Here is a 27,042-nt window from a genome sequence, read left to right on the forward strand (position 1 = left end):
TAACTACCCCACAAGTACCCCATTTTGTAAAGAAGACACCCCAAGGTATTCCGTGAGGGGCATGGCGAGTTCCTAGAATTTTTTATTTTTTGTCACAAGTTAGCGGAAAATGATGATTTTTTATTAAATTTTTCTCACAAAGTCTCATATTCCACTAACTTGTGACAAAAAATAAAAAATTCTAGGAACTCGCCATGCCCCTCACGGAATACCTTGGGGTGTCTTCTTTCCAAAATGGGGTCACTTGTGGGGTACTTATACTGCCCTGGCATTTTAGGGGCCCATATGCGTGAGAAGTAGTTTGCAATCAAAATGTGTAAAAAATGGCCTGTGAAATCCGAAAGGTGCTCTTTGGAATGTGTGCCCCTTTGCCCACCTAGGCTGCAAAAAAGTGTCACACATCTGGTATTGCCGTACTCAGGAGAAGTTGGGGAATGTGTTTTGGGGTGTCATTTTACATATACCCATGCTGGGTGAGATAAATATCTTGGTCAAATGCCAACTTTGTATAAAAAAAATGGGAAATGTTGTCTTTTGCCAAGATATTTCTCTCACCCAGCATGGGTATATGTAAAATGACACCCCAAAACACATTCCCCAACTTCTCCTGAGTACGGCAATACCAGATGTGTGACACTTTTTTGCAGCCTAGGTGGGCAAAGGGGCACACATTCCAAAGAGCACCTTTCGGATTTCACCGGTCATTTTTTACAGATTTTTATTTCAAACTACTTCTCACGCATCTGGGCCCCTAAAATGCCAGGGCAGTATAACTACCCCACAAGTGACCCCATTTTGGAAAGAAGACACCCCAAGGTATTTTGTGATGGGCATAGTGAATTCATGGAAGTTTTTATTTTTTGTCACAAGTTAGTGGAATATGAGACTTTGTAAGAAAAAAATAAATAAATAAATAAATCATCATTTTCCGCTAACTTAACATAGTAACATAGTACATAAGGCCGAAAAAAGACATTTGTCCATCCAGTTCGGCCTGTTATCCTGCAAGTTGATCCAGAGGAAGGCAAAAAAAAAAAAAAACCCTGTGAGGTAGAAGCCAATTTTCTCCACTTTAGGGGAATATAAACTTCCTTCCCGACTCCAATCAGGCAATCAGAATAACTCCCTGGATCAACGACCCCTCTCTAGTAGCTATAGCCTGTAATATTATTAAGCTCCAGAAATACGTCCAGGCCCCTCTTGAATTCCTTTATTGTACTCACCATCACCACCTCCTCAGGCAGAGAGTTCCATAGTCTCACTGCTCTTACCGTAAAGAATCCTTTTCTATGTTTGTGTACAAACCTTCTTTCCTCCAGATGCAGAGGATGTCCCCTCGTCACAGTCACAGTCCTGGGGATAAATAGCTGATGGGATAGATCTCTGTACTGACCCCTGATATATTTATACATATTAATTAGATCTCCCCTCAGTCGTCTTTTTTCTAAAGTGAATAACCCTAATTTTGATAATCTTTCAGGGTACTGTAGTTGCCCCATTCCAGTTATTACTTTAGATGCCCTCCTCTGGACCTTCTCCAGCTCTTCTATGTCTGCCTTGTTTACAGGAGCCCAGAACTGTACACAGTACTCCATGTGTGGTCTGACTAGCGATTTGTAAAGTGGTAGGACTATGTTCTTATCACGGGAATCTATGCCCCTTCTGATGCAACCCATTATCTTGTTGGCCTTGGCAGCAGCTGCCTGACACTGGTTTTTGCAGCTTAGTTTGCTGTTTATTAAAATTCCTAGATCCTTTTCCATGTCAGTGTTACCGAGTGTTTTACCATTTAGTATGTACGGGTGACTTGCATTTTTCCTTCCCATGTGCATAACTTTACATTTATTAGTGTTAAACCTCATCTGCCACTTATCTGCCCAAGCCTCCAATCTATCCAGATCCCTCTGTAGTAGTATACTGTCCTCATCAGTGTAAATTACTTTACACAGTTTAGTGTCATCTGCGAAAATTGATACTTTACTATGCAAGCCTTCTACAAGATCATTAATAAATATATTGAAGAGAATAGGGCCCAATACTGACCCCTGAGGTACCCCACTAGTGACAGTGACCCAATCTGAGTGTGTACCGTTAATAACCACCCTCTGTTTTCTATCACTGAGCCAGTTACTTATCTGAGTCAACGGAACAAGGGATTCCCAACCAGTTTCCCAAGCTGGTACTTGCCAAGCCTTAAGCTGCTTATCTTCTGCGATCTGACGAGTGCAGGTACATTCAGCTTAGAATAACCGTTGACAACTTGTGACAAAAAATAAAAAGTTCTATGAACTCACTATGCCCATCAGCGAATACCTTAGGGTGTCTACTTTCCGAAATGGGGTCATTTATGGGGTGTTTGTACTGTCTGGGCATTGTAGAACCTCAGGAAACTTGACAGGTGCTCAGAAAGTCTTCAAGCTTCAAAAAGCGGAAATTCACATTTTTGTACCATAGTTTGTAAACGCTATAACTTTTACCAAAACCATTTTTTTTTGCCCAAACATTTTTTTTTTATCAAGGACATGTAGAACAATAAATTTAGCGAAAAATTTATATATGGATGTCGTTTTTTTTCCAAAATTTTATACAACTGAAAGTGAAAAATGTCATTTTTTTGCAAAAAAATCGGTACATTTCGATTAATAACAAAAAAAGTAAAAATGTCAGCAGCAATGAAATACCACCAAATGAAAGCTCTATTAGTGAGAAGAAAAGGAGGTAAAATTCATTTGGGTGGTAAGTTGCATGACCGAGCAATAAACGGTGAAAGTAGTGTAGTGCAGAAGTGTAAAAAGTGGCCTGGTCATTAAGGGGGTTTTAGCTTCACAACAGTTTGCCAGATCAAGAACACTCTCCAGGAGGTAGGTGTATGTGTGTCAAAGTCAACAATCAAGAGAAGACTTCACCAGAGTGAATACAGAGGGTTTAAAACAAGAAGGCCAGATTAGAGTTTGCCAAACGACATCTAAAAAAGCCTTCACAGTTCTGTAATAACATCCTATGGACAGATGAGACCAAGATCAAATTGTACCAGAGTCATGGGAAGAGAAGAGTATGGAGAAGGAAAGGAACTGCTCATGATCCTAAACATACCACCTCATCAGTGAAGCATGGTGGTGGTAGTGTCATGGTGTGGGCATGTATGGCTGCCAATTGAACTGGTTCTCTTGTATTTATTAATGGTGTGACTGCTGACAAAAGCATTAGGATGAATTCTGAAGTGTTTCGGGCAATATTATCTGCTGATATTCAGCCAAATGCTTCAGAACTTATTGGACGGCGCTTCACAGTGCAGATGGACAATGACCCAAAGCATACTGCAAAAGCAACTAGAGAATTTTTTTAAGGGAAAGAAGTGTAATGTTATGCAATGGCCAAGTTAATCACCTGACCTGAATCCGGTTGAGCATGCATTTCACTTGCTGAAGACAAAACTGAAGGGAAAATGCCCCAAGAACAAGCAGGAACTGAAGAAAGTTGCAGTAGAGGCCTGGCAGAGCATCACCAGGGATGAAACCCAGCGTCTGGTGATGTCTATGCGCTCCAGACTTCAGGCTGTAATTGACTGCAAAGGATTTGCAACCAAGTATTAAAAAGTGAAAGTTTGATTTATGATTATTATTCTGTTCCATTACTTTTGGTTCCTTATCAAGTGGGAGGCTCATATGCAAACTGTTGTAATTCTTACTCTGTTCACCTGATTTGGATGTAAATACCCTCAAATTAAAGCTGACAGTTTGCAGTTAAAATACATCTTGTTCGTTTCATTTCAAATCTATTGTGGTAATGTATAGGGCCAAAAAATTTAGAATTTGTCAATGTCCCAATATTTATGGACCTGACTGTATAAGAAAGTAGCCTACACGTCACTTTGGTTTAACCTGGCACATTACAACAGAAATGGCTGAAGTTCTGCTTTTAGATTTTACATGTAAGGTTTTTGCTATGATTTGTACATTTTTGTACATGTACTTATTTTCATTTTCACAAATTGGCATAAAATGTAATGTATTTATATAAAATGAAAGCGGACAGTATCTAATATAAGTAGCTAGGTGATTTCCAAATTAACTCTGCCATTGCCCTACATGTGGTTCCTATTCCCTTTTTATTGTTTCTCGTCCAATCTTTTGAGATGAGCAATTCTAATGAAATTATATCCTTTGCTATTTGGAGAAAAAAAAAACTATTTTACTAGCAAAGAGAACATTAAAGGGGTTGTCCAGCTTTTATTAAGTACTGGTTAATGTTGAGCGAATCAAAGCCAAACAAACTTTTTCAGGAAAAATTATACTCACCGGTAATTGGATTTTACAGACCTCATGACAGCACCGCAGAGAGAGAGGATCCGCCCGAAGGGACAGGAAACCTGCAGAATAAAAAGGTGGAGCCTTTCTCCCACCTCAGTGGTTTACAGAGCATGAGAGGGACTCCAACCTGGGTTAGTTTATCCACAGTATACAGTATATTTATTTAGTTTTTTGCTACACCCTGTGCAACTTAACCAAGAACCGTGAACACCAGGGAGAGAATAAGGAAGGGTGCTGTCGTGGGGTCTGGAAAATCCAATTACCGGTGAGTGTAATCATTATTTTTCTCTTCCCCCATGACAGCACCACAGAGAGAGATTACAGATAAACCCCCTTCCTTAAGGGTGGGTAACTACTTCTAGAACTTTCTTCCCAAACAGAAGATCAGAGACAGGATTCAGTTGAAGCCAATAGAGATGGTAGAAGGAGAAGACCACATGGCAACCTTGCAGATTTGTTCAATAGAAAAATTAATCCTTTCAGCCCAAGCGGTAAAGACTGCCCGAGTAGCATGTTCTCTCAGAAAAACTTCCAGAAGAGATGTAAGCCAGGGAAATAACTGTCCTAATCCATCTGGCGAGTGAACTCTTTGAGGCCAACTTGCCTTTATTTAAGCGCCGAGGACTTACCGGTAAATCAATCTAGGTTACCCCTAGGTAACGTATAAGGCATCTCCTGCCATCCAGGCAGCGGCAAAACTCTTTCCTTCTGATCCCCGGGTTTATCAAAAGTTCTTGAAAGGTAATCTTAAGTTAAGAATACCCAGATGGAAGCATAGGGAACCCCCAAACTTAGGAAATTTTAATACTAGACACTATACTTAAAACCCAGCATAAACTTATAAAAGAAATCTCATATGGGTTTCTCATCAAGTATTTAACAAAGTAAACATAATAGATTTAACAAAACATTTTAGAGAAATACTTATCTTGACAAGAGTGAGCAATACTGAAGGTGATTGTTGAACACTGATTCCTTTGGTGCAGAATATATTGCGAGACAGATGCATTGATCCAAGATCCACTAGAGGCCTTTTGTTACATCGCCAGAAGAACTTTAGACGTCCAAATTTCCTGGCATCCAATCTGGCATCCATGATGGAGATGTACCGTGGCATCCATCCCCTGGAAGAGCTCACGGATCTGCCGCAAGAGGTCCAAAGAGCCCCCTGGACCCTTCAGACCCCCTAGAGTCCCCGCCGGAACTACCGCACTAACGACCCGGCCGACCTTCCAGGGCCTCCCTGGGAAATTCTAGATGGGTGGCAAGTATTTATAAGGTTTTGCTCCTGTTTGCCATCCAGACTAAATGTTCCAGTCCATCTTCTTACTCCCAACCAGGAGCCATATACAGCTTTATTGGTACGCCCCACATCCTGTTGGCCATCCAAGCAATATGGTCCAGCCCATCTTCTCACTCCTAATCAAGAGCATTATAGGGCTTTGTTGGAGTGCTATGCTTATTGTAGACCCCTAACCACAAATAGACAACCAGACATAGTCACAGAACTAGTTCACCCTGCCTGCATTGCCCCCAAGGTAGACCACCACCGAGGCATGGTGGCACCTCAGAGCCAAGAACAGTCATCCAGACCCTGCTGCATGAGTGGTCAGGAGACATGGTAACATAAGACACCAGACCCGTAGACAATGCCGCAGAAGCCATCAACCCTGCAGACACAGCGGCAGAAGCCCTCAGCCATGCAGACACGGCCTCAGAAGCAGTCAGCCATGCAGACACGGCCGCAGAAGCAGTCAGCCATGCAGACACGACCACAGCTATAAACCATGCAGACCCAGCAGCACAAGCCGTCAGTCATGCAGACACTGCGGTAGAAGCTGCCAGCCGATCAAACACAAGTGTACTAGATAAGCCCAGCAGCAGAAAACAGACAGTTACAATGCGAGGCTACAGGAGCAGTCATCCCAGCAAGCATAAACACAGAAGCAATCGCTCGGTAGGCACAAGAGGCCATTCAGGCATATACTAAAAGCAGTCAGCCAGGAAAGGCAGCCAGCCAGCCAGGCACAGACTCAAAAGGCAGCCAGCCCACCAGGCACAGGCTCAAAAGGCAGCCAGCCCGCCAGGCACAGACTCAAAAGGCAGCTAGCCCACCAGGCATAGACTCAAGAGGCAGCTAGCCCACCAGGCACAGACTCAAAAGGCAGCCAGCCCGCCAGGCACAGACTCAAAGGAAGGAACCCAGCCATGCACAGACTCAAAGGCAGCAAACCAGACAGGCACAGACTCAAAAGAGGCAGCCCCCTAGGCACAAACTCAAAAGGCAGCCAGGCACAGACTCAAGGCAGCCAGCCAGGCACAGACTCAAAGGCAGCCAGCCAGCCAGGCACAGACTCAAAGGCAGCCAGGCACAGACTCAAAGGCAGCCAGACAACCAGGCACAGACTCAAAGGCAGCCAGCCGGACAGGCACAGACTCAAAGGCAGCCAGCCGGACAGGCACAGACTCTAAGGTAGCCGTCCGGAAAGGCACAGACTCAAAGGCAGCCAGACAAACATACACTCAAAGGCAGCTAGCCAAAGAGGCACAGACTCAAAGGCAGCCAGCCAGGCACAGACTCAAAGCAGACAGGCAGGCACAAACTCAAAGGCAGCCAGACAGGTAGGCACAGACTCAATGACAGCCAGCCAGACAGACACAGACTCAAAGGCAGCCAGACAGACTCCCAGGCGTTCAGCCAACCTGGCATAGACACACAGGCGTTCAGTCGACCAGGCATAGACACTGCAGACGTTAAGCCAACCAGGCATAGCCGCTACAGGCGGCATAGACGTTACAGACGTTCCACCGACCAGGCATAGACGCTACAGGCGTTCTGCAGACCAGGCATAGACACTTCATTCATTCCGCTGACCAGGCATAGACGCTACAGGCGATCAGCCGACCAGGCATAGACGCTATGGGCGTTCAGCCGACCAGGCATAGACACTATAGGCGGTCAGCCGACCAGGTATAGATGCAATAGGCATTCAACCGACCAGGCATAGACGTTACAGGCATTTAGCCAACCAGGTATAGATGTTACAGGCATTCAGCCGACCAGGCATAGACACTAAAGGCGTTCGGCCGACCAGACATAGATGCTACAGGCGTTCGGCCAACCAGGCATAGACGCTATAGGCGTTCGGCCGACCAGGCATATACGCAACAGGCGTACAGCGACCAGGCATAGACACAACATGCGTACATCCGACCAGGTATAGACGCAACAGGCGTACAGCTGACCAGGCATCGTAGGTATAAAGCAAGACATTCAACCAAGCAGGCATAGATGCAAAGGCGTTCAACCCTACTGGCATCAGAATAAGCTGCAAGCAGCGTTTTTTGTCTGGCCGCCTCTTGGCATATTTGACCTGCTGCAGCTGGATCTACACTGCTCCCCATTATATTCAAGCGCTTGCTATTACTCACATTCCATGGACTCCCGCCAGCCCGCACCGCACTGGATCCTGACACATCGTCAGGACACAGTGCACGTAATGTGCACTATGACCTGATGTTCTGTGATGTCAGGTTCTAGTGCAGCACACGAAGAAGAGGCTGTAAGAGCTGAGGAATGTTGGTGGTGCCCCTACAGGAAAGGTAAGTATTTCACCTCCGCTGGGGACTGATGGCTAGGAGCGGGAGATGGTGGCACTGGGGGATGCTGAGGGCACGGAGGACTGATGGCATAGAGGACTGATGGCACTGGGGGAAGCAGATGGCACAGAGGACTGATGGCACTGGGGGGAGCTGATGGCAAGGGGGGACTGATGCACTGGGGGGAACTGATGGCAAGGGGGAAGTTTATGGCACAGAGGACTGATGGCACGGGGGGGGAGCTGATAGCACAAAGGACTGATGGCACAGAGGACTGATGGCATGGGGGAGCTGATGGCACTACTGGGGGGAGCTGATGGCATGGAGGGGGTTGATGGTGCTGAAGACTAATGGCACAGGGGTCTGATGATCACACGGGGGGGCTGATGAGTTTTTATAATGGAAAACATTATTTTAATTCGTTTTTGTCATATTAGAGTAGTCGATTAATCATTGGATTAATCGATAGAATACATCATTACTAAAATAATCGATAGCTGCAGCCCTAGTCTGAATACTTTTGTCCATGTGAAATTTTAGTTTTTCCTTTTTAATATATTGGCAAACATTTCTAAATAAATTTTTATTAACCCCTTAAGGACTCACCATCTGACCAGTATCACTTTAAGTGCTGATAACTTTAAAAAGCTTTGGCCATTCTGATATAGTTTTTTCGGCACATATTGTACTTTAGGACACTGGTAAAATGAAGTAAAAAAAATACCAAATTTACCCAAAAATTTAAAAAAATTGCAAATGTCCAAGTTTCAATTTCTCTACTTCTATAATACATAGTAATACCTCCAAAAACAGTTATTACTTTACATTCCCCATATGTCTACTTCATGTTTGGATCATTTTGGGAATGATATTTTATTTTTTGGGGATGTTACAAGTTTAGAAGCAAATCTTGAAATTTTCAAAAACCCAATTTTTAGGGACCAGTTCATGTCTGAAGTCACTTTGCGAGGCTTACATAATAGAAACCACCCAAAAATGATCCCATTCTATAAACTACACCCCTCAAGGTATTCAAAACTGGTTTTACAAACGTTGTTAAACCTTTAGGTGTTCCACAAGAATTAATGGAAAATAGAGATACAATTTCAAAATTTCCCTTTTTTGGCAGACTTTCCATTTTAATAATTTTTTTCCCAGTTACAAAGCAAGGGTTAACAGCCAAACCAAACTCAATATTTATGGCACTGATTCTGTAGTTTACAGAAATACCCCATATGTGGTGGTAAACTACTGTACGGGCACACAGCAGAAGGAAAGTAATGCCATACTGTTTTTGGAAGGCAGATTTTGCTGGACTGGTTTTTTTGACACCATGATCCATTTGAAGCCCCCCTGATGCAACCCTAGAGTAGAAACTCCATAAATGTGACCCCCATCTAAAAGAAACGACACCCCTCAAGGTATTCAAAACAGATTTTACAAACGTTGTTAACCCTTTAGGTGTTCCACAAGAGTTATTGGCAAATGGAGATGACATTTCAGAATTTCCATTTTTGGGCAAATGTTCCATTTTAATCCATTTTCCCCTGTAGCAAAGCAAGGGTTAACATTAACAGCCAAACAAAACTCAATATTTATGGCCCTGATTCTGTAGTTTACAGAAACACCCCATATGTGGTCGTAAACTACTGTACGGGCACACGGCAGGGCGCAGAAGGAAAGAAATACCATATGGTTTTTGGAAGGCAGATTTTGCTGGACTGGTTTTTTTGACACCATGTCCCATTTGAAGCCCCCCTGATGCAACCCTAGAGTAGAAACTCCATAAAAGTGACCCCATCTAAGAAACTACATCCCTCAAGGTATTCAAAACAGATTTTACAAACGTCGTTAACCCTTTAGGTGTTCCACAAGAGTTATTGGCAAATGGAGATGAAATTTCAGAATTCCAATTTTTTTGCAAATTTCCATTTTAATCAATTTTTCCAAGTAACAAAGCAAGGGTTACAGCCAAAAAAAACTCAATATTTATGGCCCTGATTCTGTAGTTTACAGAAACACCCCATATCTGGTCTTAAACAGCTGTACAGGGACATGGCAGGGCGCAGAAGGAAAGGAATGCCATACGGTTTTTGGAAGGTAGATTTTGCTGGACTGTTTTTTTTGACACCATGTCCCATTTGAAGCCCCCCTGATGCACCCCTAGAGTAGAAAACTCCCAAAAAGTGGCCCCATTTTAGAAACTACGGGATAGGGCAGCAGTATTGTTGGTACTAGTTTAGGGTACATATGATTTTTGGTTGCTCTATATTACACGTTTTGTGAGGCAAGATAAGGCTACTTTCACACTAGCGTTCGAGCGGATCCGTTCTGAACGGATCCGCTCATATAATGCAGACGGTGGCTCAGTTCAGAACTGATCCGTCTGCATTATATTGTCAAAAAAATGTCTAAGTGTGAAATTAGCCTGAACGGATCCGTCCAGACTTTTACATTGAAAGTAAATGGGGGACGGATCCGTTTGAAGATTGAGCCATAGTGTGTCATCTTCAAACGGATCCGTTCCCATTGACTTACATTGTAAGTCTGGACGGATCCGCACGCCTCCGCACGGCCAGGCGGACACCCGAACGCTGCAAGCAGCGTTCAGGTGTCCGCCTGCTGAGCGGAGCGGAGGCTGAACGCCGCCAGACTGATGCATTCTGAGCGGATCCGCGTCCACTCAGAATGCATTGGGGCTGGACGGAAGCGTTCGGGTCCGCTTGTGAGCCCCTTCAAACGGAGCTCACAAGCGGACAGCCGAACGCTAGTGTGAAAGTAGCCTAACAAGAAATAGCTGTTTTGGCACTATTTTTCTTTTTTTTGTTATTTACATTCATCTGACAGGTTAGATCATGTGATATTTTTATAGACCAGGTTGTCACGGATGTGGCGATACCTAATATGTATACTTTTTTTATTCATGTAAGTTTTACACAATGATTTCATTTTTGAAGCAAAAAAAATCATGTTTTAGTGTTTCCATAGTCTGAGAGCAATTTTTTTTTTCCTGTTTTTGGGGCGATTACCTTGGGTAGGGATGAGATTACGGTTTTATTGGCACTATTTTGGGGTGCGTGTGACTTTTTGATCGCTTGCTATTACACTTTTTGTGATGTAAGGTGACAAAAAATGGTTTATTTAGCACAGTTTTTATTTTTTATTTTTTACGGTGTTCATCTGAGGGGTTAGGTCATGTGATATTTTTATAGAGCCCGTCGATATGAACGTGGCAATACCAAATATGTAATATAAGTTTCACACAATAAAAGCTTTTTTAAAACAAAAACAATTATGTTTTAGTGTCTCCATATTCTGAGCCATAATTTTTTTTTGGGGGGGGGGGGTGATTGTCTCAGGCAGGGGCTCATTTTTTACAGGATGAGGTGACGGTTAGATTGGTATTATTTTGGTGGGCAAACGCCTTTTTGATCGCTTGCTTTTTTTTTTCACTTCTTTTTTTGGGGGTCTAATCCTTTACAATGCATTCCAATACTTCTGTATTGGAATGCATTGGCTGTATGAGTAATACTGTGTGTATTACTCATACAGCTTCCGGCCTGTGAGATCCAGGGGGCTGGATCTCACAGGCTCGTCACCGGAAGGCAGCGCAGATGCCTCAGGAAGGCATCGCGCTGCCTTCCATGACACCGGGTCCCCCCTACAGCCCCATGGGGACCCGATGGCACCACAGCCGGTTTGCGGCGATCGCCGACACGGGACCCCCCCATGCATTTAGCCGAGGTGCCTGCTCAATGATTTGAGCAGGCACCTTGTTCCGATCACCGCCCGCTGGGCGGCGGTGATCGGAACAACACATGACGTACCGGTACGTCATGGATCCTTAAGGACTCAAGAACCATGCCGTACCGATACGTCATGGGTCCCTAAGTGGATTTAGCACAAGGCCGCTACTTAACAAAATGTGTAAGCGTGAAATGGTCTGAATACTTTCCGAATGGACTATATTTGGCTATCTCTGGCAGCCCCACAAAGTTGAATGGAAAGCCAGAAGTCGGACTCCTGCCGATCAGACACATATCCTATATTGTGGATAGGGGATATGTTGTTGGAATGGGACAACCCCTTTAACCTGTATGATCAGCTAGGGGAGTTAGGCTACTTTCACACTTGCGGCAGTGTGATCCGGCGGGCAGTTCCATCGTCGAAACTGCCGGCCGGATCCGCCGATCTGGATGTGACTGAAAGCATTTGTGAGACGGATCCGGATGCGGATCCGTCTCACAAATGCATTGCAAGGACGGATCCGTCTCTCCACTTGTCATGCGGACAGACGGATCCGGCACTAATTTTTTGAATGCCGGATCCGGCACTAATACATTCCTATGGGGAAAAATGACAGATCCGGCATTCAGGCAAGTTTTCAGTTTTTTTCGCCGGAGATAAAACCATAGCATGCTGCGGTTTTATCTTTTGCCAGATCAGTCAAAACGACTGAACTGAAGACATCCTGATGCATCCTGAATGGATTACTCTCCATTCAGAATGCATGGGGATATACCTGATCAGTTATTTTCCGGTAAAGAGCCCCTGTGACGGAACTCTATGCCGGGAAAGAAAAACGCTAGTGTGAAAGTACCCTTACTAGGGTAAAATATTTGGGGATTTCCTCTGTAAAAATCCCACACACTGCTATTAGTTGCATGGCTTCTCCTACAAAATCCAGGGCAGATCCACACCAGGGATGCAAGCACTAGACAATTTACATTCCTGTGAACGGTCCATACATCTATGTATGTTCTAGAGTCCCCTAACAGATCATATTCAACAAAGAGATATTTTGTAGCAGACATTACTGTCTAGCTCCCTCTGCTGGCAGGTGTCCACTTAGCAGAAGAAGATTGTAGGGATGCACTAGCTCAGGGCTGGCCAACCTGCGGCTCTCCAGCTGTTGTAAAACTACAATTCCCATCATGCCCTGCTGTAGGCTGATAGCTGTAGGCAGTCTTTGCATGCTGGGAGTTGTAGTTTTGCAACAGCTGGAGAGCCGCAGGTTGGCCATCCCTGCGACTAGTTGATGATGCTCCTTGTGATACATCTGATCAAGTCTTCCTGATATTTTTCAGAAGATAATTGAAATTTAGTTTCCCATATTTTAAGTGAACTTATCAAGTATTTTTTGCTGCCCAATCTAAAAGCAGGATATAGTAAACAAAGAGAAGCTAAACTCTGTGATACATACTGTAGGTTTACTGTAAAAAATTTGGAGCATGAATTCCGAGTAAAAAGCAGAATAAATCCTGACAGGGCTCCTAGGAGAGACAGTGAGAGTCTTGATAGCCTCTCCCAGCACAGTGATTGACAACCTGCTGTGTACACATCCTGATACACATAGAGCTGTCAATCATTCTATGTGGGTGGTATAATTAGGGCTCATTGTCTCTACAGGGGGCTCCCTGGTTTTCACCATTTAACCTCCTATTTAGGGATTTGGTCTTCTCTGCAGGGAACACACCAGACCACTACCTACTTGACCCATGGGGTTTAGGAGACACCGATGCAAAGCACTGAAGGGAAAGACAACAGGCCTAGGTCAAGGCAGAGTATGTGCAAATTTAAGAAACAGATCCGAGGTCAGGGCAGGCAGCAAAGGGTCAATACGGTGACAGGCACAGGGGACAAGGTCACAATCCAGGAATCTGACCAAAGTCGGTACATGAGCAGACAATCAGATACAGCACACTTTAGCAGAAACTAGCAGGCTAGTGAACCTATTACTCAGACAGAGAATGAGACAAAGAGCATTACATATATAGCAGAAGCTGATTAAGGGTAGTTTCACACTAGCGGCAAGGAACTCCGGCAGGCGGTTCCGGCAGGTGAACAGCCTGTCGGATCCGTGCTGCCGCTAGTGCACGCGTGCCCCCGGACTACCGCTCCGGCCCTATTGACTATAATGAGGGCGGGCCGGAGTTCTGGCGGCAGCATAGCAAACATGCCGAGAGGCGGCCGGAATAAAACTACGACATGCACGTTCACCCGCCAGAACAGCCTGCCGGAGTTTCTTGACGCTAGTGTGAAAGTACCCTGACACATTAGAAACAACCTAGAAGCTGCACACAGAACCAAAGGAAGGGTTAACCCTTGCAATATTGCAGAATGAGCCAAACCAGATGAGTGGATTTTTCTTTTATTCTTCTACCATCCTGCTCATCCTCATTTTTGTCAGACCTTGGACAACCCCTAAAAAGGCTAAAACTTGTCTGTCACTCCACTTTCAATGCTACCCTTTTATTAAGATTGCAACAATATCTGCAACTTTTTAAAAAGTAGCAGTTGATAAATCTGTCTTAAATCAGGCTAATCATGCACACTTTTCCACCCCCTTCACCCACTAAATAAGCCCTGTATTGTGACTTCCTGGGAACAGAATTCTGAAGTGCTTTATAAATTCTAAAACCATATATACCACATTTACTATACAAATAAACATGAGATATAATTTGATCAGAAATATCTGTGCCCATCCACCACAGCAAGTGACCTCAAGCTGGATAGGAACCTACTGTATTTATTACTTATCTCCCGCTCTCCTTGATATAGTGAAATGTAATAAATAGACTAGGTTCCCACCCAGACTGAGGTCACCTTGCCGTGGTGGATGGGCACAGATATTTTTGCTCAAACTATATTTCATGTGTGAAAAGCAAGCTCTCCAATTATTATACTGTGGTTACTGATTGTATAAACATCCTACATGTGGCCCTAAACTGTTGTTTGGATATATGACAAGGCCCTGAAGTAAAAGCACCCCATGCACATTTCAGGCCTAATTTGGTGATACACACAGCATTGGCTGCCAATTGGCTGATATGAAATAAAAAAAGAGACCACTGAGAAGTGACCCTATTTTGAAACCACATCCCTCATGGAATTTATCAAGGGTTGGAGTTAGCATTTTGACTCCACCGCTATTTTCCAGAAATGAATGTGTATTAGATGGTGAAAAGTGAATAAGTAACTTCTGCAGAACATATAATAGTGTAGAGGGGCAGGGGCGCTGGTGTTCCTCTGAATGGTGGTCAGTACAAGTGACAACTTTGTATAAAAAAATAGGAAAAGTTGTCTTTTAGATAGATATTTCTCTCACCCAACATGGGTATATGTAAAAAGACACCCCAAAACACATTGCCCAACTTCTCCTGAGTACGGCGATACCACATGTGTGACACTTTTTTGCAGCCTAGGTGGGCAAAGGGGCCCACATTCCAAAGAGCACCTTTAGGATTTCACAGGGCATTTTTTAAACATTTTGATTTCAAACTACTTCTCACGCATTAGGGCCCCTAAAATGCCAGGGCAGTATAACTATCCCACAAGTGACCCCATTTTAGAAAGAAGACACCCCAAGGTATTTTGTGATAGGCATAGTGAGTTCATGGAAGTTTTTATTTTTTGTCCCCAAGGTATTCAATGAGGGGCATGGCGGGTTCATCGAAGAATTTTTTTTGGGCACAAGTTAGCAGAAATTGTTTTTTTTGTGTTTTTTCTCACAAAGTCTCCCTTTCCGCTAACTTGGGACAAAAAGTTCAATCCTTCATGGACTCAATATGCCCCTCAGCGAATACCTTGGGCTGTCTTCTTTCCGAAATGGGGTCACATGTGGGGTATTTATACTGCCCTGGCATTTTAGGGGCCCTAAAGCATGAGAAGAAGTCTGGAATATAAATGTCTAAAAAATTTTACGCATTTGGATTCCGTGAGGGGTATGGTGAGTTCATGTGAGATTTTATTTTTTGTCACAAGTTAGTGGAATATGAGATCTATATGAAATCTATTTCCGCTAACTTGTGCCAAAAAAAATGTCTGAATGGAGCCTTACAGGGGGGTGATCAATGACAGGGGGTGATCAGGGAGTCTATATGGGATGATCACCACCCTGTCATTGATCACCCCCCTGTAAGGCTCCATTTAGACATCCGTATGTGTTTTGCGGATCCGCGGTGTCCGTGTTTTGCGGATCCACGGATACGCAAAACACATACGGACGTCTGAATGGAGCCTTACAGGGGGGTGATCAATGACGGGGTGATCAGGGAGTCTATATGGGTTGATCACCCCCCTGTCATTGATCACCCCCCTGTAAGGCTCCATTCAGACGTCCGTATGTGTTTTACGGATCCACGGATCGGATCCGCAAAACACACACGGACATCTGAATGGAGCCTTACAGGGGGGTGATCAATGACAGGGGGGTGATCAACCCATATAGACTCCTGATCACCCCCTGTCATTGATCACCCCCCTGTAAGGCTCCATTCAGACGTCCGTATGTGTTTTGCGGATCCGATCCATGGATCCGTGGATCTGTAAAACACATACGGACGTCTGAATGGAGCCTTACAGGGGGGTGATCAGGGAGTCTATATGGGGTGATCAGGGGTTAATAAGTGACAGGGGGGGGGGTGTAGTGTAGTGTGGTGCTTGGTGCTACTTATTACAGAGCTGCCTGTGTCCTCTGGTGGTCGATCCAAGCAAAAGGGACCACCAGAGGACCAGGTAGCAGGTATATTAGACGCTGTTATCAAAACAGCGTCTAATATACCTGTTAGGGGTTAAAAAAATTGCATCTACTGCCTGCCAGCGAACGATCGCCGCTGGCAGGCTGTAGATCCACTCGCTTACCTGCAGTTCCTGTGAACCAGTGCACCTCGTGAGATGATGCGTAGATGCGTGACTGTGTCTGAGCGAGCCGCCTCCGGAACGCGATCCTGCGTTAGGCGGTCCAGAGGTGGTTAACTATAACTACCAGCATGTTCTCATGGAGGAGAGCCATACGGTCGCCCTTTCTGAGTGGTTACCTGACCAGGGACCTAGGGAGGCCTGTCTGATTTTTGTGTACTGTGCCGCAAGCTACAGTACCTCTGAAATTTAGGGACTTAATAGAATATTCAGCTATGACAAATCCTCACAACACCAGGATTCATTTTTATTTTTACATTAAAAAGTCTCAAATAATGAATAAAATGGAATATGTACTAAGAGGCACAAAACAAATAAAGATATAAATAATGTAGCTGGTTATAAAAAGCAATCAGGAATGCACAATGCTGGCATTGTAGAGCAGTTTGGACAAAAGTGCTGCGTGTCTCTTCTTACACCATTTGTGCTACACAGTGGTGTACCTACCATATAGGCAGAACACGCAGCTGCTATGGGGCCCATGAGGAAGAGGGGCCCGCAGTGGAGGAGAGGCCCCGCCCCCTAATTACTTCTGTCTATCTTTCTCAAGCTAATGGACCTTTGATGATGTCATCACAGGTCCTGTAGGGGAACTGCACAGTGTAAAGTTTAGTTCCCAGGTTAGAACAGTGCATCTGCCAGGACCTGTGATGACATAATCTTCAACATCACAGGTCCTGCAGGATGTAGCAAAGAAACTGCACCAAAAATGGTGTAGTTCCTAGTTTTGAAAGGTACATCTGCCAGGACCTATGATGACATCATCACAGGTCCTTCAACCCCTAACAGCAGTATTAGAAGTTCACAATCAGCTCTGCATTGATCTATACAGACTGGAATGGAATGGTAAGAGAGGTCCTCCACTTCTCATCATTTACCTACCCCCCTCCATGCCCTGTTTTTACTCATTGCTCACTCATGTATAATACTTCAGACAGATACAGTGACCACTACCTCATGTACCTCACACACAGTGACCATAATGTATAACTGACCACATATTTCTGTAAACAATGCATCTATAGTATTATACCTTGTATGTCTCACATCAATACACTGCTCTGTGTGTGTATATATATATATATATATATATATATATACACACACACACATACACTGCATATATTACACAGTATTATAGATGCAATATGTACAGATATATAGTATATCCAGCAGTGTACTGATATGTGAGGTAAGAGGTATAATAGATGCAGTGTGTACAGATATATAGTATATACAGCAGTGTACTGATATGTGAGGTAGGAGGTATAATAGATGCAGTGTGTATAAATTTATAGTATATACAGCAGAGTACTGATATGTGAGGTACGAGGGATAATATATGAAGTGTGTACAGGTATATAGTATATACAGCAGTGTACTGATATGTGAGGTACGGGGTATAATATATGCAGTGTGTACAGGTATATAGTATATACAGTAGTGTAATATGTGAGGTACGAGGTATAATAGATGCAGTGTGTACAGGTATAGAGTAAATACAGCAGTGTATTGACGTGAGGTATGAGGTATAAATTACAGGTCGTACCTCATATATCAGTACACTGCTGTATATACTATATACCTGTAGACACTGCATATATTATACCCCGTACCTCACATATCAGTGCTCTTCTGTATATACTATATACCTGTGCACACTGCATCTATTATACCTCGTACCTCACATAACAGTACACTGCTGTATACTCTATACATCTGTACACACTGCATCTATTATACCTATTTTGTGTGCCAGGGCTGTTTTGTAATCCCAATCCGGCCCTGAAGGCATAAATTATAAAACGCAGCAGCAAGAATAGTTCATGGAACAAAGAGAGAGGCCTGGAATAGGTAGTGGGAAGGGCTATAAACGGGGAATGGGGGCCCAATTTCTATTCTTGCTATGGGGCCCAGTGATTTCTATGTACGCCCCTGGTGCTACATATGTGGTAACTTCATTGAGTGATTTTTCTAGTATTTGTTCCAGGAAAAAGGCCTACAAAATGTCTTTCTGACCACCTTCTCACATGTTCTGACTCTATTGGACATGAGGGGCTAACATTTGAAAAGAGAAGTTCCTCAATTACTTTCTCCTGTTAATAAAGAAATGTCACGATGCCACTTGACTCTTTGAATAGCAAAAATGAATTATAAGATGCCAGCTAAAAAAGGTAAATGGCTATATTTTTGTACCAGGTATAGGTTTTTCTGGCGGCTGAAGGACCTGGTCTGATAAGTCGACTCCATCTATATGATTGTTAAACTTCATGATGCAAACAGGCTTTTGGTTTTCCGTGGCGGCCCCTTTTTCCATCACTGCAATGGTGGCATCAGTATGACTAGTACTAAGAACAAAAACATTTCTTCTAATCCTTGTACGTGACTACCAGCAGTTTGCCACAGCGGGCACTGGCTGATTGCCCTTTTTTAATTTCTGTCTGACCAATGCTTGTGGATATCCCTTGCGGTCTTTCCTAATTGTTCCACATGCCCCGAAGCTTTGTAATTGTTGGCATTTGAAAAGGGAAATGCTGCTGTAAAAATTGTCTACATATAGGTTCCTCTTGTGCAAAAATGGGTGGCTCAAATAATTCCCATACATTTTTTCCATTGTTTCCTAAATTTTTGGGGCACCCTGGTGGATTCAGCTTACGATCCTTTTCCTCATTTATACGAAAGGCACACGTAAAACCTGATCCACTTTCAAACATTGTATACAATTTAATGCCATAATGTGCCCGTTTTGATGGCAGATATTCTCTTAAATTTTATCACACACTCATCAGAAAAAACAATTAATAAAATTGGCCAAATTTTATACAAGCAGTCATAATCAGGGGAAGTGCTTGGTGGACATTGGCTGTTGTCATGGAAGTGGCAGAATCTTAGAAGAGTTTCAAAACGGTTTCTGGGCATAACCCTGCAGTGCAGTGAACAGGGTGTGTGGGCCGATATGATTGAATGCTTGAGGGCCACAAATTGGTTTTCACATAGAAGGATTTCTCTAAAAGAAATTGTGCTGTGCATAAATGTGTCTGCATAACTACTTGAAAAAGTCAGTTGGGCCACATCCATCAACATTCAATTTAACGCCAGGGTCTGCATTAAAATCAGGCACAAATAGGGTTCCAGAATTTGGAGGTTTCCATTTGAGAGATGTGATTTCTGGTGGAATAGTGCTTTGAATCACTTCAGGATCACTGATGCCCTCTTGCCCTGGAGATGTTTCAGTACTAGTCCCTGCTGTTAGTGTGCTACTGACCCCCAATTCACTCCTCTACTGTGTAGGCGGTGTCGGACTGGGGTGGCTAGGGCCCACCAGTGGCAAATATTCTAGGGGCCCCCCCTACAGCTATCAAAAATAAATATTGTTCATTTTTCGGGCTCATGCACATGATTATTTGCAGTTTAGCACACAATACAGTGTGCAAAACAGAACGGTATTGTGCACTGCTCTATATGAAATTGTTTCTCATTAAGCAGCTCATTGTAGTTGATAACCTAATCTGTTAAGGTCCCTTTACACAGGGCGACAGAGCAGGAGATTGTTGGGAAGGAAGCGTTACTTCCCGACAATTGCCTGCTCTTTAACGGAGGAGAACGCTGTATTTACATGCAGTGATCTCCATTGTATGGGGAGCAGTGAGCACTACTGTCAATGTTCTTGTCCATACTGACTAGTTGTTTGCCGGCAGCAGATGGTGATTACACAGCACAATCTACTTTCAGTAAATGATCATTTTCACGGTACCCAATGAATAAGCGTTTCGTCCGTTTATTAGGTAATCAGCCTACACGGCATCCACCGCAGCCATTACGCCCAAGAGCTACTAAAGCGAGCAACATGGTAACCCGTATAACAGTGAACTACACTGTGACAATATGTCTATCTTTATTTATTTTTTTACATAATAAAGCATTTTTTTTTTAAATCATGTTTCCATTTCTGAAAGCCATATATTTTTTATTTTTCTGCCAATGATCTTGTGTAGGGGCTCCTTTTTTGCAGGAAGAGTTGACATATTTATTGTTGCATTTTTTGGGTGCATATGATTTTTTTGATCGTTCAATATTACACTTTTTTAGGGCAAGGGGACCAAAAATGTGTTTTTTTTTATGGCATTCACCTGAGGGGGTCATTTTTATAGAGCAGATTGTTACAGCAATACCTAATATGTCTATATTATTTTTTTTATTTCTATTAAAGGGATTGTCTCATCTCAAGTATATGCCCTCATTGTCTTATAGGTGCGGGTCAGACCGCTGGGACCCACACCTATATTAAGAACGGAGCCCTGAAAGTGGTGGAGGGCGCGCTGCGCATACGCAGCTGCCCTCCATTTATTTTCTATAGGGCCACCACAAATAGCTGTGCGCTATTTCTGTCGGTCATGAGCAGTGCGCTCCCAATCACTTCTATGGGGAGCGTGCTTGGTGGTGGCCAGACCGGAGTCCTCCAGCCACCACCTTGCGGGGCTCCATTACTGATATTGGTGGCACCCACATGGAAAAGCCATATGCGCCCATTGTCTGAGATAAGACAATCTCTTTAAGTTTTAGACAGTGAAAAATATATTTTTGTGCTACCATTTTCTGAAAGCCTTATTTATTTTAAATTTTTGGGGAGGTTGTCTTATGTAGGAGCTTCTTTTTGCAGGATGAGGCGGAGTACATACGATTTTTAAATTGCTCTGCATTAGACTTTGTTTTGGCACTGTTTTTATTAAAAAATGTAATGGCATTCACCGCTTAGGGGATAGATCATGTTATATTCTTATAGAGCATCATTACAGATGCAGCGATTCCTAATATACTGTATGTCTTTTCTTTTTTTTCTGTTATTTTTAAATTTATATAACTTTATTATGGGAAAGCTGCATTTTTTTATTTTTTTTTTTTACTTGAAACCTAGGTATCCTACAGGTTAATACAAAAAAAAAAAAAAGCAACTAAAGCACAAAATGAAACAAAAAATACAGTTTATTTTACATTTACGTCTACGGAGCTGTGGGAGGACTAATTTTTTGAGGGGTCGATCTGAACTATATTGATATCGTATGTTGGTGTGTATGACTTTATTAGCCATGTTTATTCAAATTTTTGTAGCATTCAATCATAATTGTGATATAAAATTACAGCATGTTGCAGGAAAACTACAACTCCCAGCCGGTCCTGAAGGTTTGCATCTCACAGGGCATGCTAGGAGTTGTAATTTCCAGAGGGGAATGCAGTAAAATACGAAATTATATTTTTATCAAACTATAGATTTACCTATATTATATTATACAGTCTTGGGGGACTAGCGCCAACCTGTGATGTCCACCACTGAGTCACAGGCAGGTTCTGTTTCATGGGGGACACAGCAGCACCACCAGCACGTCTGCACACTCAGGAGCACAGTAAAAGCCTGCCGCCGTGCTCTGCAGACTCTAGAATATGGGCAGGCGGCAGGGCTCTGTGAGGACCTAGCGTGCGTGCAGCTCAGGGAGTGAGAAGGAAGCGCAGGCACCGCACCACATGTATCAAGATGCAGGTCCTGCAGCCCACTGAAAGATGGCAGTGCTAGCATCACTGCAGGGCAAGTTAAAGGGGTTGTCCGGGTTCAGAGATGAACACGGACATCCCCTTATTTTCACCCAGGCAGCCTCCCTGAGGCTAGCATCGGAGCATCTCATACTCCGATGCGCTCCCTTGCCCTGCGCTAGATCGCGCAACACACAGGCTCTTTTGTTTATCATAACACACTGCCGGGAGGAAGCTGGGTGGGCTTTAGCACTGCCCTAGCCGGTTTACTGCAAAAAAATGCCTTTGCCCTGCATGATTTAGCACAGGGCAAAGGAGAGCATCGGAGCATGAACTGCTCCGATGCTCAAGTCAGAGGGGCTGGCTGGGTGAAAATGGGGATATGTCCGGGTTCAGCTCTTTAAGTGCCCTTTAAGTGGCGAGATGATCAAGATCATCTCGCCACCTTCTGTATATCTATAGCTCTGCTCTTCCTATTGAAACGGCAGGCAGAAGCGCTTGCCAGCAGAAAGCTGGGGCTGCCTGCCACTGCTGATTAATATGTAGACCAGAGGTCGCACTACATTTTTTCCAGAAGAGTAAAAATACTCCTTTTAACAATTTTGAGGAGTAGTTTTAGCTGAGGAGGAGTAAGAATTTTGTGGTAATTCACATATATATAATGCATAACGTTATGAGACTGATATTTCTGCAGGGAAACCATTGCTAGTCTACCATGCAGAAATAAATGTAGACAATTTTACATTTATCCAACATCATATACTAAACATAAGACCACTGCTGCCATACACAGCGCCCACCTGACGCTGCCATACACGGTGCCCGCCTAACGCTGCCATACACTGCACCTGCTTGACGCTGCCATACACTGTGCCCGCCTGACGCTGCCATACACAGCTCCCGCTTAATGCTGCCATACACAGCGCCCGCCTGACACTACTATATACAGATAACATACACAGCTCTACCACATGCCCATTACACAGATAGTTTACCATATATACATTGCACACACAGCTCTGCTACATGTCCATTGCACAGATAGAAGCACTGTGTGCACATTACACACAGAAAACTGTACAATAGAATGGTTACACTGACATAGCCCTGGTTTATACACACCTTTCATACACCTACATGAAGTACCTCTGCATTCTCCACAGCACAGCCTGTGTTCCCCTAACTCCTCCCACACACATGGCTGATCACATGACTGTGACATCACCACAGGTCCTGTAACGACAACGTACTGTTTAGTCCAGTTCTCTGCTCTGCTCCTAGTGAGAGAAATGTCTGTGAGGGGTGGGGCTTCTCAGGAGAGGGGCGTGGCTTCAACCAGGCAGGGTCCCACCGAGGATTTCCCCGGATCCCCGGTGGGCCAGTAACGAGCCTTCGTGTAGGCCTTTCTTGCGATTCTTTTTTTATGCCAAAGAAAATAAGACCTGAGAAAGTGATGGCTACCAAATTAAATGAATAATTAATGTAAATGAATAATGAGCAATGAAAATATAATAATTTACTAAATTTATTAATCAAATATGAGAAATTGTACGATTGATCAAATAACTATATAATGAAATAGGCTAGTTTCACACTAGTGTTAGCGAGATCTGGCATGAAGCCGCAGCGGTTTTAGTCCAGCCAATTCTCTGCATATTTGGCAAGACGGCAATCATGTTGTTTCCGGATCCAGAGATCTTACTAGCGCTAGTGTGAAACTAGCCTAAATAAACATTACGTACCATCAAATATAATAAATTATATAATTGATCAAATAACTATAATGAATTAATAAATCTTAACCCTTAGGATACCGGAGATGTTTTCGTTTTTGCGTTTTCATTTTTTTCCCTATTTTCCTTGAGCCATAACTTTTTTTTATTTTTCCGTTCACATAGCTGTATGAGGACTTATTTTTTGCGGGACAAGTTGTAATTTTTTAATGCCACCATTTAATATGGCATACGATGTAGTGGGAAGTGGGAAAAAATTCCAAATGGGGAGAAATTGGGAAAAAAAGAAACGTTTTACGGGTTTTGTCCCTACGGCAGTAAAATTACAAAGATATCACATATATATAATTTTTAAGTGTAAATAGTGTAAAAAAATATTTAAACTTTGAGATTTTTTTTTTATACAGTCAGGTCCATAAATATTGGGACATCGACACAATTCTAACATTTTTGGCTCTATAACCACCACAATGGATTTGAAATGAAACAAACAAGATGTGCTTTAACTGCAGACTGTCAGCTTTAATTTGAGGGTATTTACATCCAAATCAGGTGAACGGTGTAGGAATTACAATAGTTTGCATATGTGCCTCCAACTTGTTAAGGGACCAAAAGTAATGGGACAATTGGCTTCTCAGCTGTTCCATGGCCAGGTGTGTGTTATTCCCTTGTTATCTCAATTACAATGAGCAGATAAAAGGTTCAGAGTTTATTTCAAGTGTGCTATTTGCACTTGGAATCTGTTGCTGTCAACTCTCAAGATGAGATCCAAAGAGCTGTCACTATCAGTGAAGCAAGCCGTCATTAGGCTGAAAAAACTAAACAAACCCATCAGAGAGATAGCAAAAACATTAGGCGTGGCCAAAACAACTGTTTGGAACTGTAACGGGGCGCCAAAGGCGCACTTGGTCTCCCATCAGCCGCAGACCTGCTGCTTAGCTTTGGGAGCGAGGATCTGTGTTTGGCCTCGTCCCCAGGGAGGCTTTGCTAGCTGGGAGGCTCCCTGCTCCTAGGTCTGCCTTGAGCGCCGAGCTGATCACTCACTCCCCACTATAAATACAGGCGGCCTGCTGGCTACAGGTTGCCTGTAATTTTCGTCTATAGGGCTGTGTGTACTATTATTATTGCTTCCTACTTGACCTCTGGTATTGACCTTGTTTGTTTCCTGACCTCGCTTTGCCCGCTCCCTTGGTACCTACGCTATCTCTCGGATTTGACCTCGGCTCGTTCTCGGATTTCGTCTCCTGCCTCATCCCTTGTATTGACGTGACCACCCGGACCGACCTCGGCTAGTTGACCAGCCATTGCCTTTCCCATCACTGGGTACTGTTGTCTTATCTACCTCCCTGTCTATCCGTTTGCCTTAGTCTTGTGTACCGCCTTCTGTCTTGGCTGTCTGTTACTCTCCTTCTCTGTTCACTCTGCTCTACACTTACGTAGGTCAGAGACCGTCGCCCAGTTGCACCCCGTCACCTAGGGCGGGGGGTGCAGGTAGGCAGGGACAGGGTTGAGGGTGGCAGTTTAGGGGGTGCACTTCCTCTCTACCTTCCTTACCCGTGACAGGAACATTCTTAAAAAGAAGGAACGGTGAGCTCAGCAACACCAAAAGACCCGGAAGACGACGGAAAACAACTGTGGTGGATAACCAAAGAATTCTTTCCCTGGTGAAGAAAACACCTTTCACAACAGTTAGCCAGATCAAAAACACTCTCCAGGAGGTAGGTGTATGTGTGTCAACAATCAAGAGAAGACTTCACCAGAGTAAATACAGAGGGTTCACCACAAAATGTAAACCATTGGTGAGCCTCAAAAACAGGAAGGCCAGATTAGAGTTTGCCAAATCACATCTAAAAAAGCCTTGACAGTTCTGTAACAACATCCTATGGACAGATGAGACCAAACTCAACTTGTACCAGAGTGATGGGAAGAGAAGAGTATGGAGAAGGAAAGGAACTGCACATGATCCTAAGCATACCACCTCATCAGTGAAGCATGGTGGTGGTAGTGTCATGGCGTGAGCATGTATGGCTGCCAATGGAACTGGTTCTCTTGTATTTATTGGTGATGTGACTGCTGACAAAAGCAGCAAGATGGATTCTGAAGTGTTTCAGGCAATATTATCTGCTCATATTCAGCCAAATGCTTCTGAACTCATTGGACCGTGCTTCACAGTGCAGATGGACAATGACCCAAAGCATACTGCAAAAGCAACCAAAGAGTTTTTTTAAGGGAAAGAAGTGGAATGTTATGCAATGGCCAAGTCAATCACCTGACCTGAATCCGATTGAGCATACATTTCACTTACTGAAGACAAAACTGAAGGGAAAATGCCCCAAGAACAAGCAGGAACTAAAGACAGTTGCAGTAGAGGCCTGGCAGAGCATCACCAGTGATGAAACCTAGCGTCTGGTGATGTCTATGTGTTCCAGACATCAGGCTGTAATTGACTGCAAAGGATTTGCAACCAAGTATTACAAAGTGAAAGTTTGATTTATGATTATTATTCTGTCCCATTACTTTTGGTCTCTTAACAAGTGGGAGGCACATATGCAAACTGTTGTAATTCCTGCACCGTTCCCCTGATTTGGATGTAAATACCCTCAAATTAAAGCTGACAGTCTGCAGTTAAAGCACCTCTTATTTGTTTCATTTCAAATCCATTGTGGTGGTTATAGAGCCAAAAATGTTAGAATTGTGTCCATGTCCCAATATTTATGGACCTGACTGTAAATCACCATATTCTAACTCCCATAACCCACATCATGCACATGATGTTTACATTGTTTTGTTATTTATGTATTTAGCTTTTTATTCTATGGAAGGGGGGGGGGGTGTTAATTTTTTATTTATTTTTTTTTTACTTTTTTTATGGTTTTGTAGTTTTTGTAAACTCTATTTTTTTTTTATTCTGTACCATTATGTTTATCATATATGCATATTGGTACTAGAATTATTAATTTCTTATGTTGACCTGCCACCGGCTGGCCAAAATAAGAATTGCAGCTTCAATACCCTGGGTCTCTTGAGCAAAAAGGTTTAGGGCACTTTCACACTAGCGTTTTTCTTTTCCGGCATTGAGTTCCGTCCTAGGAGCTCAATACCGGAAAAGAACTGATCAGTTTAAGGGTCCATTCACACATCCGCAATTCCATTCCGCATTTTGCAGACCC

General features: G+C 43.4%; 1 pseudogene; it reads right to left on the reverse strand.

Moving 5' to 3' along the window:
- Positions 1–2,138: 2,138 nt before the first annotated feature.
- LOC122937341 lies at positions 2,139–2,257 on the reverse strand (annotated as a pseudogene).
- Between the last annotated feature and the right edge of the window lie 24,785 nt (positions 2,258–27,042).

Source organism: Bufo gargarizans, chromosome 4, assembly GCF_014858855.1.
Source record: "Bufo gargarizans isolate SCDJY-AF-19 chromosome 4, ASM1485885v1, whole genome shotgun sequence".
NCBI classification, from domain to species: Eukaryota; Metazoa; Chordata; class Amphibia; order Anura; family Bufonidae; genus Bufo; species Bufo gargarizans.